The sequence below is a fragment of the Bemisia tabaci genome, chromosome 9, assembly GCF_918797505.1.
Source record: "Bemisia tabaci chromosome 9, PGI_BMITA_v3".
Classification (NCBI taxonomy): Eukaryota; Metazoa; Arthropoda; class Insecta; order Hemiptera; family Aleyrodidae; genus Bemisia; species Bemisia tabaci.
The window spans coordinates 41,531,571-41,552,002 of record NC_092801.1 but is presented as its reverse complement, the minus strand read 5'-3'; the positions used below and the strand labels follow the sequence as shown (position 1 = coordinate 41,552,002).

At 39.9% G+C, this 20,432-nt stretch overlaps 1 protein-coding gene across 2 annotated transcripts in view; it reads right to left on the bottom strand.

Annotated features, from left to right (window-relative positions):
* LOC109036857 (uncharacterized) overlaps positions 1–20,146 on the bottom strand; it is a 343,232-nt gene extending 323,086 nt beyond the window's left edge. Inside the window, exon 1 of one of the 2 annotated variants that reach the window (XM_072304525.1) lies at positions 19,661–20,146. The gene's annotated coding sequence lies outside the window, so the exon portion shown is untranslated. The remainder of the gene's footprint in view (positions 1–19,660) is intronic. The other variant, XM_072304526.1, reaches the window with a different exon arrangement.
* Between the last annotated feature and the right edge of the window lie 286 nt (positions 20,147–20,432).

Sequence of the window (20,432 nt, the reverse complement as noted above, 5' to 3'; positions counted from 1 at the left end):
TCTTGCGCTCGAGACGCAGGAGTGCTAACGTAACGTCTATACCTATCCTCTTGCGTCGCGAACCCGAACTAGTTTTTCCCGTGGCGGATAACCATCACGGAGAAAAAAACTTCGTACGTGGGACCAGAAGTAGAAGTCGTATGGATCTCTGAATTTTTCGGATCTCTCGCCCTAAAACTTGCGGTCCAGCCGCTGAAGTTTGGGTCAAATATCTGAAGCACTCCGGTATATACCGAGGTGCTTCAGATGTGCGACCCGAACTTCGGAAGCTGGACTTCAAGTTTTAGAATGTGCGATCCGAAAACTTCAGAGATCCATATGACCTCAACTTCGGGTCCCACGCACGAAATTTTTTTCTCCGGGGCGCATTAAGCACCCTCGAGTAAAAATGATGGCACGGCTTTTACAAGCATTGAAAGCTAACCCAAGGTCACCGACCGAGGGTTGCTGCAGGTGCAGGACCGCCGTCCACGGCAGGGTTGTTGGCGGTCGGGCGGGTCCGCAGACGTCTCCTTCTAGCGCGTGCCACGCGGTCCGACCGGGGTTGGGAAGACGACCCGCATGACGTTCCCTCGAGCACTCCATCCTAGCTAGATCGGTAGAATGCAGTGGCGTGGCGTGCTTTGCGATATATCGATTGTTATGCCATTTAAACCTATGGAAAAGGATCGATAAACAGGGTGTTCGCAGAGCGAACACCCTGATAATCGATTCTTTACCATAGGTTTTAATGGCAGAGCAATCGATACATCGCAATTCACGCCCACTGAAAAAAAAAGTTCGGTAAATATGGAACCACGATTTTGTTCGATACACACAACCGAATTATTCGGTCTGTGCAACGGAATTGCTCGGTTTGTGCGACCGAACTGTAATAAAATGTTACAGTTCGGTTCAGTGGACCGAACAGTTCGGCTGAGCAGACCAAATAATTCGGTCGTGTGTACCGAACAAAATCGTGGTTCCATATTTACCGAACTTTTTATTTCAGTGGTACGCCACTGCTAGAATGCCGTCTGACAGAGTGGTCGAAGGACGTCCGTCCTCCCAACCGGCGAACAGACCGCATGGCCCGCACTTTAACCGGAACAGACGGTGACTGGTCGTAGTTGCACCCCCACGGCACAGAGATGCAAGTAGCTGTTGCAGCGGAACTTCCGGGGCCCCCGTAAAGGTACGGCACTTGAGACGCGCAATTTGGTGACCTTCCGATCATCAAAGGAATCTTTTAAAAGATGGTTACACAATCTTTGGTCGCCAACTTACGCAGACACTGGTAAAAAAAACTTCTTGGTTCAAGAGTGCAATTTTTTGTCGCCGGATTTAAGAGTCTGGACTCTTGTTTCAAGCGGATTTTGAATTGAATCAATGCAAAATCCGCTTGAAACAAGAGTTCAAGACTCTTAAATCCGGCGACTAGAAACTGCACTCTTGAACCAAGAGGTTTTTTTTACCAGTGTCTCCGTAAGTTGGCGACCAAAGATGGTGTAACCATCTATCAAAAGATTCCTTTGATGATCGAAAGGTCGCCAAATTGCGCAGACACTGGTAAAAAAAAACCTCTTGGTTCAAGAGTGCAATTTATTGTCGCCGGATTTAAAAGTCTGGACTCTTGTTTCAAGCGGATTTTGAATTGAATCAATGCAAAATCCGCTTGAAACAAGAGTTCAAGACTGTTAAATCCTGCGACAAGAAACTGCACTCTTGAACCAAGAGGTTTTTTTTTACCAGTGTAAGACTTGCGCGCCTTAAGTGCCGTACCCAAAGGTGGTTCTAAGTGATCTTTGGACGAGATTTGCCACAAAGTTGCGCTGCTGATCTCGTCCCCAGATCACTTAGAATCACCTTGTTCATCTGACAATTTTAATGTCAGCTGATGAATTTAGAAATTTTGCCACGAAAAAGGTTAATACAATTCAATTTGAGACAATGACTTACATTGACTAGTTGATATTGATTTATGGTATATTTTAACTTTATAAATTCAAGGAAAACAACCTTGAACTTCACCTCCGCCCTTTTTCATTGGCACCCACCAATTAAAATCTAGGAAAGTCTATGATACGATTGGAAAATAAAAGGGAAAACGAAAGATAGGGGAGAAAGGTCTACCGAGAAGGAAATGGTACTAACGCATGAAGTTAGTACACGGGTAAAATGAGAGAGTTTGGTCAGAGTAAGTTTTTACATTCGTTCGTTGATTTAATTGTTCTATCCTGGTATAAACAGAGTCTTATCGGAGCGTTCATTTTTATTTAATCTTAAGGCTGTGTATGTCACTCGGTGACCTCACGACTGTTAAGGGAAACTCACGCATTAAAGAAAAACATCACATCCAGTAAGTGTCGATAAATTCCCTTGGGAAACTCTTACAGGATTTGAGCATTCGATTTGATTTTAATGTAAAACCTGCACAATTATTTAAAAATCTTCGACTAATTCCCTTGGAAAACCTTTACAGCTTTTGAGCATTCGATTTGATTTTAATGTAAAAACTGCTTAATTATTTAAAAATCTGCAAGTGCAATACAACACAGAGTGTGGATTTAACTTCAACTTTTACACGTAATTTATTACGCAAGGACTTGAAATCGTTTGACGAGAGAAAGAAAAGAAAAGAAAAGAAATTATTCGACTTCATTCAGGCAAAATTCTTTCACCGAGAGAACAGTTGCCAACGTAGACTTCGAATTTTGGCAAGTAGGGCATACGGAAAAATTTGACTACTTTCTCAGTGTAATGATTCATTGCGAAACACGATGAAAAATTTTAAATTAATAAAATGAATAGTCCTAAAATACTGAAAATTTACTTAATACCAGAAGGTTTGGCGATATTATTTAGAAAATCTGAAATTGTCGCCAACATCCCCCCCCCCCCAAGAAAGGATACTGCTAAACCTGATTAATGAATTTTTGAAGCATTTAGAACTCTGTATGAATTGATTGTTGATATCTCTGCTTGACCGTTTCATTAGTAATTGTCATGCTTTCGCAAATCTTATTTCAGAACACAAATAATGTGTTGAGTAAATTTTTAATGTGAAAACTGCTTTGTCTTCAAAGTAAAATCGTCAAAAGGAGACTATGAACTTGATTACTTTTAATTCACGAGAGGGACAAATAGTTGATGAAATCTTTAACTGAAAAGTTAGGTACCATTTTTTTTTTCTGCCGACAATAGTTACGATACGTCACTTAATTCAAATCCATTTCCGATCACACCAGAGATAAGCTAAAGAAACTTATTGGACGACTTGATATAGTGTCTTTAATACACACGATGTACCGTTGTTAACTAATTTTATTGTACCTACAGGGGAAACAACATGGGAGGGAAAACAATTTTTGAGTGTTGAAGTTTTGTACACTGAGGTCTCTTTATCCTCCTAGAATAGAATATGACACTGTAAGTGCGATTCAACAAAACTGCTGAATTCAATGATGTTCGTAAAGATTCAAACTTCGTTGAGAACGCAAAGTTCAACTTCAATAGCCAATATAGCAGAGTTATTATTTCTTTCTCATCCATAAAAACGCGTATCTGAATACGGAAACTAATGGCACGCAAGTTGTTTGAAACGGAAATAGTGAATTTCTTTAGCACAATGTGATCCAACTGACTTCTAAAGTGACAAAGATTCTTTAAAAAATTGTTTAGAACAGAGAAAAATGCTTAATCTTCCTTTGCAGGTGTAAATAAGGTAAAAATTAAAAGCGATAAACAGATGGATGGGTAAATATGACTGAAAATTAATGAAAGATAGAACTCATTCTTTCTTTTTCTTTTCACGCAAGTGCGGTTGTTGAAAATTCTGCAGTATTGCTTGTGGGGCAAGGAGGAACAACGATCAATTTCATCAGTGACATAAAATGATGAAAAATCTTTGAATAATAATCATTGATAGAACTGATCCATGGACTGTAAGCTAGGCACTTAATTTTACAAATGCTGAAATCACACGCTGAATACAGGGAAGCTTAATGTGGGTGTCGGTCTGTTGTTGAGTGGTGTCCTGAATTTTGCGCGTAACGCCAAAAATTAAAAATTCAGCAACCGATGAGGATCGGTTATCAGTTTGTCTGCACTATTCGAATCAAGTTCATGCAATTTTGGAAAAAAAAAACACTCTTTACGACAATGCAGCTGTTGAGCAATGACTGACGACCCCAATGCTCAGCTCCCAAATTCAGAGTAGGATTCCGGCTTAACATAAATGAACACGATGTGTCCTGTTTTTGTTTTTCTTTTTTCCTGTTTTTTTTCTGTTTTTTTCTGTTTTTTCTTTCTTCTGTTTTTTTCTTTCTTTCTGATTTTTCTTTCTTTCTGTTTTTTCTTTCTTTCTGATTTTTCTTTCTTTCTGTTTTTTCTTTCTTTCTGTTTTTTCTTTCTTTCTGTTTTTTCTTTCTTTCTTCTGTTTTTTTCTTTCTTTCTTTCTATTTTTTTTTATTTTTTTTTTATTTTTTTATTTTTTTTTTTTATTTTTTTTATTTTATTTTTTTTTCTTTAACTACAGTACAATTTTACAAAATAAAGCTTGCGTATCGTAAGTTGGCTCGGAAAGCCATTTGATAAATAAGCAATTGCCGCCGCGGCTTTAGAAAATGACTGCCGTGCTAATATACGGTGCGCAAGCTTTTTACAAATTTGTTTATTTCATTAAGCCCTAAAACCTTATATTGGGATAAAATACTCTGCCATTACATCCCAAAGTCTCACCGTTGGAAGCTTCGATTTATGAGTCGTAGCAATGTTTCCTGTCCGAATTTTGATCAAAATGTACATTCCTTCGTATCGTTGGTCTTCTTATTCTCCTTCCTAGTTGGTAATGAACATTTCTGACAAATTCTGAAATAAACTTGTTCGATGATTTTTTCATTGTCTTGACCAAGAAAAGCCACAGTCTCGGCTCCGTATCACAATATCTGTATCGCAGTGAATTTTTCCGGTTTGACGGTATCATCGTTCAGCAATTATTACTCATTGCTTCGCAAGAATTTGAGTACGAACAGACATGAGACTTCTGACAAAGCAAACGTTCTTCACTCGAGCTTTCGGAACGGATTTCAAGATATGTCGATTGTAGAAACAGAATAGAGTGCGATCAACGGGTTGGTGGCCCTGAGAGAGACGGATGTACACGTGGATGTATTGGGCCGATGGCGCTGGACTCTCTTGCACGATAAAGCAAGGCATGAAGGCAGGCGAATGCTGGTAAAATATCTGAATGATGTGAGAAATTCAAATTCTCAAACGGCAACCGAGTTAACTGTGCAATAAGGAGCTTGCATACAGGCAATGAACATTTTTTCATTATATTGATTTGATTGCGTAGAGTATTGACGCATTGGAGCAGAGAAAAGTTTATTGAGATTTCGCGTCGACTGCCTGAGAATTTTGCTTCGCTACGCAACAGATTGACCGAATGTTTTTTCCTCGTGGTATGCGGGCCTTCATCTTCGTATCAGTTGACTTTGGATGAGACGCCTCACAATTATATCACTGGCATATCAAATCACGGGTGGGGAGGAACTTAGCGTTCTAAATTCTCCAGCAGAAGACATACTTATGTGATTGTATATATTTGGAATTATGTCCGTAGACATCATGGGGATTTCGGCACATCCATTCTTCAAGCTTTTGAAATTTTCAGGGATTAAGGCCGAGTAGAATCTGTTTCTGCAGATTTACTCGTCAGTTCCGTGAAAGTCTGATGCCACTTGACGGTCAGACACACTGACTACTGGGCAAAAAAAAAAAAAAAAAATTAATTCAGGGATTAAGGCCGAGTAGAATCTGTTTCTGCAGATTTACTCGTCAGTTCCGTGAAAATTTGACACCACTGGGCAAAAAAAAAAAAAAAAATTAATTCAGGGATTAAGGCCAAGTAGAATCTGTTTCTGCAGATTTACTCGTCAGTTCCGTGAAAATTTGACACCACTGGGCCAAAAAAAAAAAAATAATTCAGGGATTAAGGCCAAGTAGAATCTGTTTCTGCAGATTTACTCGTCAGTTCCGTGAAAATTTGACACCACTGGGCCAAAAAAAAAAAAATTAATTCAGGGATTAAGGCCGAGTAGAATCTGTTTCTGCAGATTTACTCGTCAGTTCCGTGAAAATTTGACGCCACTTGATGGTCAGCGTGTCTGACCACTTGGCAAAAAAAAAATAAACAAAGTAAAAAAAGAAAGGATGTCGTTAAAGTGTGCATGTTTTCGCTGGAGAACCCCACATAGTGAATTTGACGTCCATGGTTTGCGGCGCCTGCAATATTGCAGATATACTTCACGCGTATCTACTCCGGGAGGTAACTTGCGCGCTCATGCGTGTAAAGTGCAGCGCCCGAGACAGGATGCGCATTTGCGTGGACTTTAATCAACTGCAGGCGTTTATGTTCTTGCATGTGGACATTCGGCGATACCTTGGATTGATTCATCATAAATCTGCAAAATGACTATGACTAAGCTGCATATTACTTGGGCGTAATTCGACACAACTCCGCCTGAAGATCTGTACTTTTTGTGGCGGCTCGAAAACATTGAGCGATATAATTCTTCCTGGAGTTACACAATACCAGCTTGCCGGAGGTACATAGATTGCGTCCGAAGAGAGATTGATAAATGCCAGCTTCCGGAGGATCGCTTCCATGATGCAAATATTAGTCAAGAATACCAATGATATGGTTCACTTTCAGATTTAGGTTGAAATCGTTAGCACTGTGAAACCAAAAAAGATTGTTATCATCTGATGATATGCTAGTGTAAAGCACTCGGCCGAAACTGTTGCAGCATTGGAAAAGCATTCTGCTGGAAAATATTGATGATCTGGTCGATGTTGAAAATTCAATCGATACTGTTCGCAAAAAGGAGAAAAGGTTGATCTGAAATGCTGACGATGTGCTGTATCTTGAGTACCGGATTTAATCTCGATTAGCTCCAAATAATTCATCAAAAATTACAAGGACATGAAAAGAAAAAAGGCTTCTGCTGTTAAAATCCAAAGGTTTAGCACCGTCGGATAAGCTGAAGTAGCCATAACACAATTATCCTCGTGAGTCAGTAGGGATGGACGAAAACAAAACTGCATTCCGCATAAATTACATTGTGGCTTATGCATTTTGCTGGAGGAAACTGGTGAGAAACGAACCACCAGTTTCAGGGTTTGTAGCGGAGGTTCGGTATCAGCCGATGATGAATCCAAGTGTGTCACTGAGGTAGGAATTTGACTGTTTCATCGAGTAAAATCTGCGTCAGGTCAAAACAATGCATGATATGTGCTAGACATAAACTGATTCGGCTTCACGGTGGCTGAGTTTGTTGACATCGAATGCAGCAACTCAATATGCAAGTCAAGTCCAAACCGGCAAAAACGGGATATGCAATGGCAGAGCAATAAGAGGCCCACAAACACTACAAACAGCCCACACGGGCAACAGGCAGTCACATAAAAATGACGCTAAGAGATAAGTTTGAAAGATCAGTGCAGAGATCAACGAGGTTATTCAGCTTGAAATCGAACTAAATTGAGGATAAAAACCCCACTTCTACCGCGCGGCAAAATCAGCAACAAAATCAGCGACCAAGTTTTTTTGTTTGGGGGGGGGGGGGGGTGTCATGCTCGTGACGTTGCCGGACTACGCGTTACGCAGAGAGAGCTTTCTTGGTTCGGAGCTGTTTTGGAAAATTTTAATTTAAAAAATGCGAGTCACGAGTCATGCCTTCGAGCAAGTTAATACAAAAATTGAGATGGCTGCTCTAATAACCTCGTTGATAGAATCATACGATAAAATATATCGCGATCAGATAATGATGATCAAAGAGAAGGCCAGAAAAGGCAGCTAGAATATTTTCATTTGTGGCACACTAAAAACAAACCTTATGAGGCTTGGAGAGAATACTTTCAAAAGAAGTGAATATTGCACTTCCTCGGTAAAAAGGCGTAAGAGGCTTCTGATGCTGCTAAGAATGGCAACGTGGGTATTTAATTACAATCAACCAATCTGAAAGCTTCCCCATGAATTCCCCCGAATTTTTGTTCACTATTGTGTGGAAGCAAGGCGGCAGTGAATGGATTGCATTTTCAGTGAATGCTATAGAAAATTGCACAATCTTAGCAGCACTGCGCAGATCTTAAACGCCCTTTTGCCGAAGAGGTCCTCATTTCGATAAAGAGTACTGCGGGGTTCGTTTTTACGGTTTAAAAGAAATATATTCTCATGTTAATAAAATTAAAATTACTTTCAATTTCATTTGAAAGAGACTGAGATTCAAAATAATCACGGATAAATTAAAAAGATAAAGTGAATTAACACGTTTTCTATGGATTTTAATATGGATATTACTTTGCAGCATAGCGGCCAGGAGGGCATGACCCCATAAAAATGAATATTTTCCGACTAGGAGACAAAATTTTGGATACGAAAATTAGAATTTTTCTATTTCTTTTTGTTATTCTTAGTTTTTGATTTCAAAACGACCGGATCTATGAAAAAGGAACTTATCATAAGAAGAAAACTTATCATATACTTTTTGCAAAAATTTAAACCACGTGCTCAAATGTCACGTGTCAAGCGCGTCAATATTTAAGCTTTACAGTCAAACTTGCGCCAAAATCCAGTGTTACCATTTAACTAAAATTTGAAAGTATGGAAAATAAGGTTCTTCTTCGCAGATCCGGCAACTGATGGATTAAAAGAATTTACACTTTTAAGCGTTTCACGCGAATTGATTTTCGTTAAAAAATAAAAAATAAATAAAGAACAAATCAAAAATAAATTATGATAAATTATGAGAGTAATAATTTGTTCTCTTTACAGTCCATGGTGGGAATTGTGATCGTTAGTATGAAACAAAACATCATCCCTCGTAAGATACACTGCGGGGCCCAACAACCAGTCCAGATTTCTTCAATTAAAAAAATATTGGGATATTTTGAATTTCTTTTGTTTTTTTGGTCACTTTTTGCAATTTGGAGCTACATAAAAGCAAATGCAATTTTGCTTCGATTCACAACTTCTAAATTCACAATAACTTAAAAGAAGCAGATCAAAACGTGAGATTAAAAGTGCAAGTATCTAATTTCATTCATTTTCCCTTTAAGGAAAAATAAAAACTATTAGAAACTTCCAGGTCACACACTACTATTGCAGTATGAAAGAAGTTGTGTAATCTCAACAGCAATGCAATGCAAGCAATTTTTTACTACAAATCGCAATTAGTTTAATTGATGACCTTCATCTTTATGACACTTACCTACTAATTGCTCTCACCGCCGGTTTCGTCTCTGCCCGCACGCAGTGCGGCGATTTCGGCCCGGCAATGAGAACAATACTGCCGTGTTAAGGAAAATAGTCGTACGAGCCTTTAAATGTGGCCACACCTCCTTCGACAAAAGTAAAATTTTACTCGGGAAAATTCTGAATACTTTTTTTTACAATTTTTCAAAGAAATGTGTCCACGATTTAATCTAAAATATCTGAAAATTTCAAGAACTGTGCAGACCTTTCCTCACAATTACATGTTCTATTCGATGAAATTAGGCAGCTCTCAAATGGACGTATTTCTATCAAACGGAACTATGTGCATTAAGACATGAGCCGCGAGACCCAAAAGAATACATGCATAACAGGCTCACGTCATAATGCACATAGTTCCATTTGACAGAAATGCGTCCAAATGCTCATACGACGTTTTTTCTTGACACGGCAGAATCATTTCGAACGCTTATCTGGGACATTCAATCCTTATGATATCTACTTACTATGGGGTCGTCCATAAATTACGTGAAGTTCTAGGGGAGGGGGGGAGGTTGAGATGAGCGTTACGCGATTTTTTTTAAACATTAAAGAATCGGGACTTACGTCACAAAAGCTTTACGAAAGGGAATGGGAAGGGAGGGGGGTCCAAAATTCCGAAAAAAAAGCGTCACGTAATTTATGGACTAATAATTAATGGATCCCTCATTGCTCTCACAGCCTGTTTCGTCTCTGCCCGCACACAGTGCGGCGATTTCGGCCCAGCGATGAGAGCAATATAAACCTTTTTGTTAAGTGTTTGAATCTTTTAAAAAGCGACATACTGTTGATCACTTTTATGATCGTTCGCAGCCAAAATCTATGGGGGATGGAGCTCTTAAGAATGCATGGATTCAACTGCGTCGAAAGCAGTGCACGATAATGGCCCACAATAAGACCTTAAATAAAGTTCCGCCGACAGCCCCTGGCGGTTAGGCAATCTTATAAGTACAAGTGGCTCCATAATGTGCGATGTGCGGAAGGTTGACAACGTATTGTCTAATTCTAATTAATGATTAATGGTGTTTCATTTTTAATTTGGTCCTCCTACCATTCGAAATATTTCAACAACCGTAAATGCGTGTACAGACATATCCTCACATTAAACTGAGAGGAAAAACTGGCGAGGAAAACGAAGAATCTCGATAATATGAGTCATTGTTGGTCCTGATAGACTAGCATAACATTCTGAACATATTGTAAATTAATAAGCACATTTGAGTCCGTTCCTGATAGAATAATGAATCTTTAAATTGTGATCTTGCAAAATGAGTTGTCAAAATAGTGAGTCAACTATGAGAATAATTTAATTTGAAAGCGAAGCTACTCAGGAGTGAATCTAAACGAACATCTGTATGAGCTTTCATTGAATGATGGTGGAAGGCCGGGATTGTAAAATGATCTTCGGAACTATATGTAGGCTTGAAGCCTAGTAAATTTTGTTCAGACTTGAGGTGGATGATTTCACGAGGACCGCGAATTAAGATTGTATCAAGCGAAGTCTTAAAACTTCGGCATAATAAGACTCAAATTCATCTTGGTTGGTACCCAAATTATGTGTGTGACAGGTTTATTGAAGACAGTCAGCAGGATAGCAGTATCATTCAAATACAGATTTAAAGCTCCAAAAATTGCTTATTCTCAACCCTCAACATTGAAATGTAACGCGCGCAGGATGCAAAGAAGCAACCGCATAGAAACTTACAAGTCAACGTTCGTATGTATGACCTTAGAACTTCCTAACCTAATTGCTATCGAGAAAAAATGGCTCTAGCAATAATTTTTATGGTCGGACCCAATCCTGGGTCTTAAACAATGATTACGATCTATCCAATGGCACACCCTCCTAGGAAAAAGCGAGGGCTTAAAATGCGAAAAAATTGTGCCCCTGTCGGCGCACGATCGAAAAACATTGATTTCTTTAAATATTGAGAAGATATCGACTTAAATCGGAGAAATTGACTTATTTACTATAAAATGTTGACTATGCTTAATAACTCGTCCTAAAAAGCATTATCTGACTTATAGGTAGCCAGGGCAATCTACTAATGGTTTAATTCGTTAATTCATTACGACGATGAGAAAGTATGGCTGTTTACGTCGGGGTCCAGGAGACAACATTAAATGTTGAGCTTTAGATGCTTGAAACGTTTTAAAATTTTGGTAGTGACTTTTGTGCGGGCATCTGATAGATATTATAGCACAAGTTTAATCTTTTCTTTTCTTTTCTCTCGTATTTTTTTTCACAATCAACAGGGAAAGACAGTCTCCCTCGACAGACCCAGAATTGTATAGCACTTCAACATTTTCTTAAAAAAAGCATGTTTCTAAGCAACATGAATGACATGATTACTGTTAGTGAAGCTATTTATGAAACTTTTCGATACATTCATTAAAAGTTAATGGTAAAAAAGCTCGATTATTTGAAAATAACTTGAAGATTTAGGAGGAAGAAAACAATAAGATTCATAGTCTTTATTTCGCGACCATTTTTAATTACTTTGAAAAGGCTATTGCTCAATACGGTGCCGACACTATGGTGAATTTGAATAAGTGTACGAACGAATGTAAACGGTGAAAAATAATCGACATGACGAGAGTTTCCCAAGGGTTAGAAATTGAGGAGAAAAAGCATTTGGCTTAATACTGGCAAAAGGGTCATACTCAGAGTCGTTCATTTAGGGAGGCCCGTATAGTTTACAATGTGATTAAAACTTTTAATTGCATTGCGTTCAATGACAGTGCCCATGCAATGTTTTTTTGGCTTCAGTCTTCTCTGACATTAAATTGCATTTAGCAAACATGATTTTCAGGATGGATAAGAAGATAATTTCCGCACTATCTTTAAAAAAAAAAAAAAAAAAAAAAAAAAAAAAAAAAATATACCTTATTGGGACTCCGTCTATTTTTACAATCCTACAAGTACTGCGCACAGTAGTTTTTATCTCGAAAATCGGTGCCTGGTTCAGTGATTCACGCAATAAAGATTAAGGGGAGGTTCGCGAGGAGGTACTTTGCGTAGCATCATAAAAATGGCAATTTTTAAGAAACTCAATTAAAATTTATGAGCTTAAATTAGGATGGATTAATAATAGATGGATTCGACTACACCGGAAATGACTCAACGTTTTGGGTGCTCGACCATTATTCTCCATTATACTCGACCATTATACGTAATTCTCGCTGCATTGCAGCGAGAATTACGTTACGAATAAGTATAACCACACTCGGCTTGTAAATCGAAATTATGTTACTCTGACCAGACATGTATTTTCCATAAGCCATACTCTGAGTTAAAAATATGAATTAATATGACTGAATCGATGGGACCGAAAACCATAATGTGGGGTAAAGGAAGCAATGTCCATTTTGCTGATGAACCCTTGACTGATCCATTTTTTTCAAGATGCTTCATAAGAGGCCTCCTCATGGTAAGAGGCCGTTAAACAGGCACGTGGCACGTAGATTTTGGTTGATATTGTTTTAGTTGCTCGATTTGCGGTAATTTTTTCATCATTCATATTTGTTGTTTGGTGGATCTTGTTTTGGGGGAAGAAGTCTTGAGCGGATATAATGGTGGGTGACCTTCTCAGAGTAAGGGTGGCCCACGGGTCCTCCCCCGAAATATTTTTGCAATAGACCCTTCATTTAGCATTGGGGGGGGGGGGGGGTGTTTAAGTAGAGTACGCAAAAATAACTGGCTAACAAGAAGTACAGCACCTCATTAGAAAAATTAAGTGCTTTTTCAGTACATTTTTAGGTGCCATTAATTGAAATACTTTGTAAATTCTGAATTCACGGGCGCATTGCGATGAAGAAGACACGGCTTTTGAAACTTAGAGGTGGCCTGAAAATAATGTGGCTTACACTAGCGAACTAGTACTTAAAATTGCAGAATTGCACTAAGGAGAAAAAATGCGCGAGGGATTGCATTCTTTCCAGTCGGTCTTAAAAATGTCAGTCCTTCTTGCAGGATTCCCGTTCAATCTCAATACTTCCGGACCGCTCTCAAAGGAGTATTTTTTCCCGGATCAGTAAACACTCCGACTTAAATCCCCTGTGCCACGTGCCTGCTGATAAAGAAACGACTATGAATCAGGAAGTGTTTCAAAGGTCATCATAGTGGGTGCCTTGGTTCAGGGGCTAGAGGTGAAGTTCATATAATAATCAGTGGCGTGGCGTGCTTTGCGATATATCGCTGTTCTGCCATTTAAACCAGTATAAAGAATCGATTACCAAGGTGTTCGCTGCGAACACCCTGATTATCGATCCTTTTCCATAGGTTTAAATGACATAACAATCTACACTGGAAAAAAAAGTAGCTTGAAACAAATCAAAATCAGCTTGAAGCAAGCTGGAAAAAATCTTAAATTTGCCGCCAAGAAACGTATAGCTTGAAATAAGCATGGTCGGGCTGCTTGAAATTAGATACCCGGCGGAATCTTAATTAGTTTTCGTTTAATGCTCGGATCCAATACTAAATACTGAAAGTTTTATTCATTTTTCATACAATGTCGTAACGTAGGGATAAAACGTTACTGATTCTTCGACATGGATCATTTTAAAGTCGTCGCGTGCGTTGCCGCGGGCTTTGTTCTCGGTTTGCAGCACTGTTAAAATGCGCGGCTTTTGGAGATCTCCTGGAATGACTTGAGAATGTAGGAATGTATAACTTAATGCCCGTGTCGAAAATAAAGGCGGAGTGGTTACAATCCAATGGAAACTTAATTCAAGAAGTTGGCTGCAAACTTAATTTAAGTCTAATTTTTTCAGCTATTTCCAAGATTCGTGTCATGCTTGAAACCAGGAATCTTGAATCGAGTATACATTATCTTGATTCAAGAAAACAACTTATTAGAATTAGCAGCCATGGTGGCTTGATGTAAGATTCAGCAGGTTTGGCTCAAGATTTTTGTGCTGCTTAAATCAAGCTAGCAGGTGATCCAAGCTATAAGGTAACTGCAAATAGGAATCTCGAGTTTTGAATTTAGCAATAAATTGCTTGTTTCAAGATAAAAATTCTTGAATCAAGCTGATTTTTTCTCAAGATTCCGAGACGGCTTGACCGTAGCAGACTTTTTTTTCCAGTGTATACATCGCAAAGAACGCCACGCCACTGATAAAATAATCAGTGACGTGGCGTGCTTTGCGATATATCGCTGTTCTGCCATTTAAACCTAGGATAAAGAATCGATTACCAAGGTGTTCGCTGCGAACACCCTGATTATCGATCCTTTTCCATAGGTTTAAATGACATAGCAATCGATATATCGCAAAGCACGCCACGCCACTGAAAATAATCAGTGACGTGGCGTGCTTTGCGATATATCGCTGTTCTGCCATTTAAACCTAGGATAAAGAATCGATTACCAAGGTGTTCGCTGCGAACACCCTGATTATCGATCCTTTTCCATAGGTTTAAATGACATAGCAATCGATATATCGCAAAGCACGCCACGCCACTGATAATAATCAGTGACGTGGCGTGCTTTGCGATATATCGCTGTTCTGCCATTTAAACCTAGGATGAAGAATCGATTACCAAGGTGTTCGCTGCGAACACCCTGATAATCGATCCTTTTCCGTAGGTTTAAATGACATAACAATCGATAAATCGCAAAGCACGCCACGCCACTGATAATAATAGGCCCCAGAATATAGTTCCGCTGATCCCGGATCCGATTGGGATCCGGGTATTTTCGCCGCTACTTGCATCTCAAGGCCAGGGAGTGCAACGCAACCCGCCACTCGTCAGGCCCGGCGAGGAGATCATCCGCAGACCCCCCAAGACCGGCCCAACCACCCTTGTGGATCTGGACCTGACCAAAAATAACATGCCACAAGTACTCAAGGTTACCCAAGGCTCCCGTGACACGAACATATGACGGTCTGTCCGCTCAGATGGAAGTCATCAAAGTCCGTCAACGAGCATTGATGGCCCCCACCTAAACGGAAATTTGACCGTGATGTGTACGCGTCACGAGAGCCTTTGCGTCAAAGGAGCGTCCACACGGTTCGTCCGATCGTCGAATGGACGGTACGTCGAATAGTCCCCCGGTCGCTCCAAAATTAGAGCAACTGGCGGATTACGCGACGGACCGGCAATCCAACAGCCAGATAAACCGTGTGGACGCACCTTCGTCAGTTCCTACGCTTCCTCTACACACAAACGCACCACAAATCGACCATTCACACAATCACACGCACACAAACCAATTATTCATACAAACACACCCACCCACAAGTTTAGGTAAAAAAAAAGACATAAATATACCATAATAAACTTAGGCATGCAAAATTAAAAAATGAACATTGTTGTAAATCTAATAAGTCAGGTCCTCTCTTGATAGTTTAAGGTGATTCGTCAAACTCAAGTGACGTGGTCGAACTAGTATACGATAAATCGCATCGATTGGGTCAAACATCTCAGCAGATTTTGCATTTTCAGCGATAAAAGGACGATAGCCCCTGTGCACGAGCCTGAAGAATCATTTTAAACCCCAAAATTGGCACAATTCAGAGAAATAAAATCAGAATAGTGTCAGGGAAAAAACCTCGCATTTGATTCAGCTATCGATTTCTGTATCAAATATGAGATTTTTTCCCGTGCACAATTCTGCTTTCATTTCTCTGAATTTTGCCAAATTTTGGGGTTGGAATGATACTTTAGGCTAATGCGCTGGGGCTATCGTCCCTTTAAAGCTAAAAATTCAAAATCTGCAGAGCTTTTTGACCGAATCAATGCGATATATCGCAGACCAGTTCCACCACGTGACTTGAGCTGGACGAATCACCTTGCGAAAATGAGGGAGGGAAAAAAGAGGAAGACAGGAAGGAATAGCGTGGATAAATGACACTGAACTGTAAGGAGCTTAAGAGTAAAAGATCATGCAAAAGAATAGAATCGGAAAAGGATAAGGTCAAACTGTGAATCCAATGGGAGAAAAAGTTAATTGATAAGAGAGGGGGTACAGTGAGGATTCAGGTGCTGATTAGAGGAAGGTGATAATGGGATGGGAGTTATTACTGGTGATGTGAGGAGAATGTTTAAGGTGATTCTTCAAGCCCAAGTAACGTGGTCAAACTGGCATACGGTATATCGCATCGATTCGGTTAAAAATCTCTGCAGATTTTGAACTTTTACTAAAAAAAAAGACGATAGTCCCTGCGCATGAGCTTAAAGAATCATTCTAAACCCAAAAATTGGGTAAATTCGGAGAAATGAAATCAGAACAGTGTTAGGAAAAAAACCTCGCATTCGATTCAGCTATCGATTTCTGTATCGAATTAGAGGTTTCTTCCACGTGCAAAATTCTGCTTTCATTTCTCTGCATTTCGCAAATTTTTAGGTTTAGAATAATTCTTCAGGCTTGTGCGCAGGGGCTATCGTCCTTTTTTTTGCTAAAGATTCAAAATCTGCCGAGATATCTGACCTAATCCATGCGATACATCGCAGACCAGTTCGACCACGTCATTTGAGCTTGACGAATCACCTTAGAGAGAATTTTGGATTTAATACACCTCTTTCACGCCTGAGACCCTAGTGAGGGAAGTGGTTCCAGTGAAATGCTAATTTTATTTCTTCGTTTGAGCCTCATTTTTTTCGGCTTCAAGAATTGTTTTATATTCAGGCTGAAGTGCAGTCTAGGGACTACTGAACATATTTTAGACTCTAGTACTGGATACCTGCAAATTGTTGTACGTTGCTACAAGCTTACCACCTACTCGTTAAAAATAATTAGGACGAACCAGATTAGCACCGACAGGTGAACGAAAATGTTCAGAAAGGGGTAAAGTACAAAATTTTGGGGAAAATTTGTTTTTAAAATAATGTACGTAGGTAACCCTACATTGGGAACTACAAGAGGGAAGAAACGACTGAACAAAAATGTTTGCGAATGTTCAAAGAATAAAGAAACATCATTTGAAGAATCATCTATTTGACACCCTTTCTCCTCTTAGAGAATAAACCATAGCGAATACTGACGATACAAAAATCCTCATAAAACAGTCCTTTTTTCCGAACGAATGGACTTGAAGCCATTTCCCGATCATGGGCCCGGGAGGGGGGGGGGGGGGTGTGTGTGTGTGTGGTTTGATCGTCAGAATAGCACGCCGGTCATGACAATCCATCAGAAGGGGCGAAGTTTCCGAGATAGTAACTATCACAGTAGACGGGAGGAAGAGAGAGAGAGAGAAAACGAGGGTTTGACTGAAGAAGCCGCAATCGTGCAGACCACCTGCCATGAAGAAAACTCAGATTCTAGAAGAGCAATAAGTGATTATGTTGAAAAGCTGAAAATCGACTGAAATCGTTCCGTGCGGCTTCAGGATTCTGAGACAAAGGGTTCTCTGCCCGAAAAACCAGACAGGAGACACAAGCCGTGAGGGCCCGCATCCGGTCCCAAGGCGTCAGTTTTCGTCGCCGATTTCTCATCTTGCCCGTTTTGCTTCACTCATTCACTTCAGGCAAACCACAGGGGGAAGGGGAGAGACCCACCCAGCGTGTTGGAATCAGGCGGGAGAAAATCGCCCGGCAAGCACAAGATAAGCGAGAGGGAAAAAAGGCGGAAGAACTCGCCGCACGCCGCTCCTCTGACGTAAGGACGATCCGAGATTTTTGAGTGAGCCCCGGAGAGTATGGATTTTCATGTAAAACAGGGCTCACGTGGAAATTCAGTTACACTTTTTGGTCAAAAGACCGACGAATTGGACTTCTTTATGCGATTAGGATATACAATTTCAGGCTCATCTGTAAAAACACGTAAGTGCATAGGGAAAGTAATGGCACATACGTTGTTCTTAGACATTGCTAAAAATGATAGTTCCGAATGGCAAAATGTAGTTCAATTGAGAGATTGAAAAGAACAAAAATCGACACATTTTGCTCGGCGTTAGGAAAACCGGAAATAGCGCCCCAAGTGCAATAGGACAGAAAAATCAAAACAACACTGCAGCAGCCTTATAAACTTTGGCAAGAGGGGTTGAAAGGTCTTCCAACTTTCGAAAATACTAAATTAGGATCATTTGGACTGCATTTTGCAATTTGGAGCTATAAATTCTAACTCATCTGAAAAAGCACTCATGTACATGGGGAAACTAATGGCACATACGTTGTTTTTAAACCGGGCCGGAATGTATAGTTCCAAATTGCAAAATGTGGTTCATTTAGAGGATACTTATTGAGTACAAGATTTAGTCTCAATTTTCAACTAACGACGTGGAAACATTTCACAGAACCGTATTCTCACACTGAGCAGCATTTTTGAATTACTAAAAATGTAGCGAAACTTCTCTGTTTCAAGGAAATTGCTCAAATTTTACACAGGACTTTCTCATGTTGGAAAAGTAATCCCTTGAAAATCTGCGAAAAAGAAAGTTAGAGAGGGGGGGGGGGGGGGCAAGCAAGAGCTTGTGCGATTGAGTTGAAATGATAAGTTCCAGTTAGACACTTCAAAATGCAAAAAGAAAGATGAGGAATAAAAGGAAAGCTCGAGATGACGGAAACATAAAAATCCCAATTCAACGACTCAACCTTCCTCGATAGACTTATAGCTCACATTGATCATACGTGGAGCCTTCAAATAATAATGAACGGTTTGATCAACCAAAGAAGTAACATAAGGAGAGGCTGCAATAACATAAAAAACCGGGACGTTTTGAAAAAATGACAATTTCATTTTCTACTGGGGAAAAAACCAAAAAGAAGTCGTCGATTCCTCTCCAATCAACATACTTTCCTACTCTTTTCAAAGCAGACAAAACTTGCGCGAAATTATCATCTGAAGGTACAAATGAAAGACACAATGTAAATGAAAAATTCATATTATTTTCATTGAACAACCTAGGAATTCTCAGATGAGGGAAAGGTAGCGTGGTGAGTCTATATTGGTAAGTGGTAACCTGAAATGAGAGGGTACAAAAATATTCATGGAAAGGCTTGGAGGACAAGGCTCATTCAGTACAGTCTTTGAAAAAATTGAGATATTCATGAACTCACCTAAATCTAATTTGAGAGTAGGTATGTTCTTAGAAAACTTACAACTAAAATCCAACTTTAAAGCATCAATAAGTGAGTTTGAACTTCCTTTCCGCCATTAGGCCCCATGAAATGTTGAAACTATAAACACATATTTCTTGGAATAGAAAAAATTCAAAAAATTTCTGTGCGCTTTATTGTCCTCCAGGCCTCTCTATTTAAAAACTTGGCAAAATTTCCTTTCAGTGGATTGCAAGTATGAAAGAAGAGGAATGACTGAAGAGAGAAAGAAACAGGAAAATCACAAGGGTAGATCACATGACAAGTAATACACATTTACACCTTAGTTGGGCAGAATTTAAATCAGAAGTAAGTAAATTATCTCAAACCTCGATCACAGACCAAACCGTGATAAACAGAAGCAGTAGTAGCCAAAATTTCCCATCGAGAGAGCCCATCACAAGATTCAGTTCTGCGTGAAGTTGAAAAGCCACGGAAACCGACGCGAAATGTCCAAATCTCCAAACGAAATCACACCACGACAAACCGAATTTCCGCACGAGTTAATGGCACGACGAAATACAAAACGATGCGATCAAAATGAAAAACATGACGAGACGGAAGGCGAATCGCGCGATGCAGTTTCGAACTTCCGAACGCGTGTACCGGCGAAACCTCGAGACATGGTGAATGAATTCAAGAAACAGAAGCGTTAAACACGGCACAGATTATCGACACACTTCATAAAGATACACACGAGACTTAATTACCGACAAATAAGAAGAAAACTCAAAGGAAACTCTATTAATTCTGAGGGGATGTTGGGGAGCCAAGGCGGCCGACGCGTGCGCGACCCGATACGTTCAACGAATGCGACTCAAGTGAGAAGTGAGAAGTGAAGTGAGCGACGCTGGCTGGCCGAATCTCTCCAAGGACAGACTCGATCTCAACCTCGGGCGGCCGTGACAGTGATCAGTTTTGCATAGGGTAGCTTCCCGCCGCCAGAGGGGCTCGCGAGCTAGCCTCCGGCCGGCTTCCGAATTTTGACGATTTGCTCGCACCTATCACACGTTACACTGATGCCAGATTTTTCGAATAATCTTGTGGGGTCTCTCTCGAAGTAAACGACGTATCGACGGTGAAACTACCAAACCACGTATC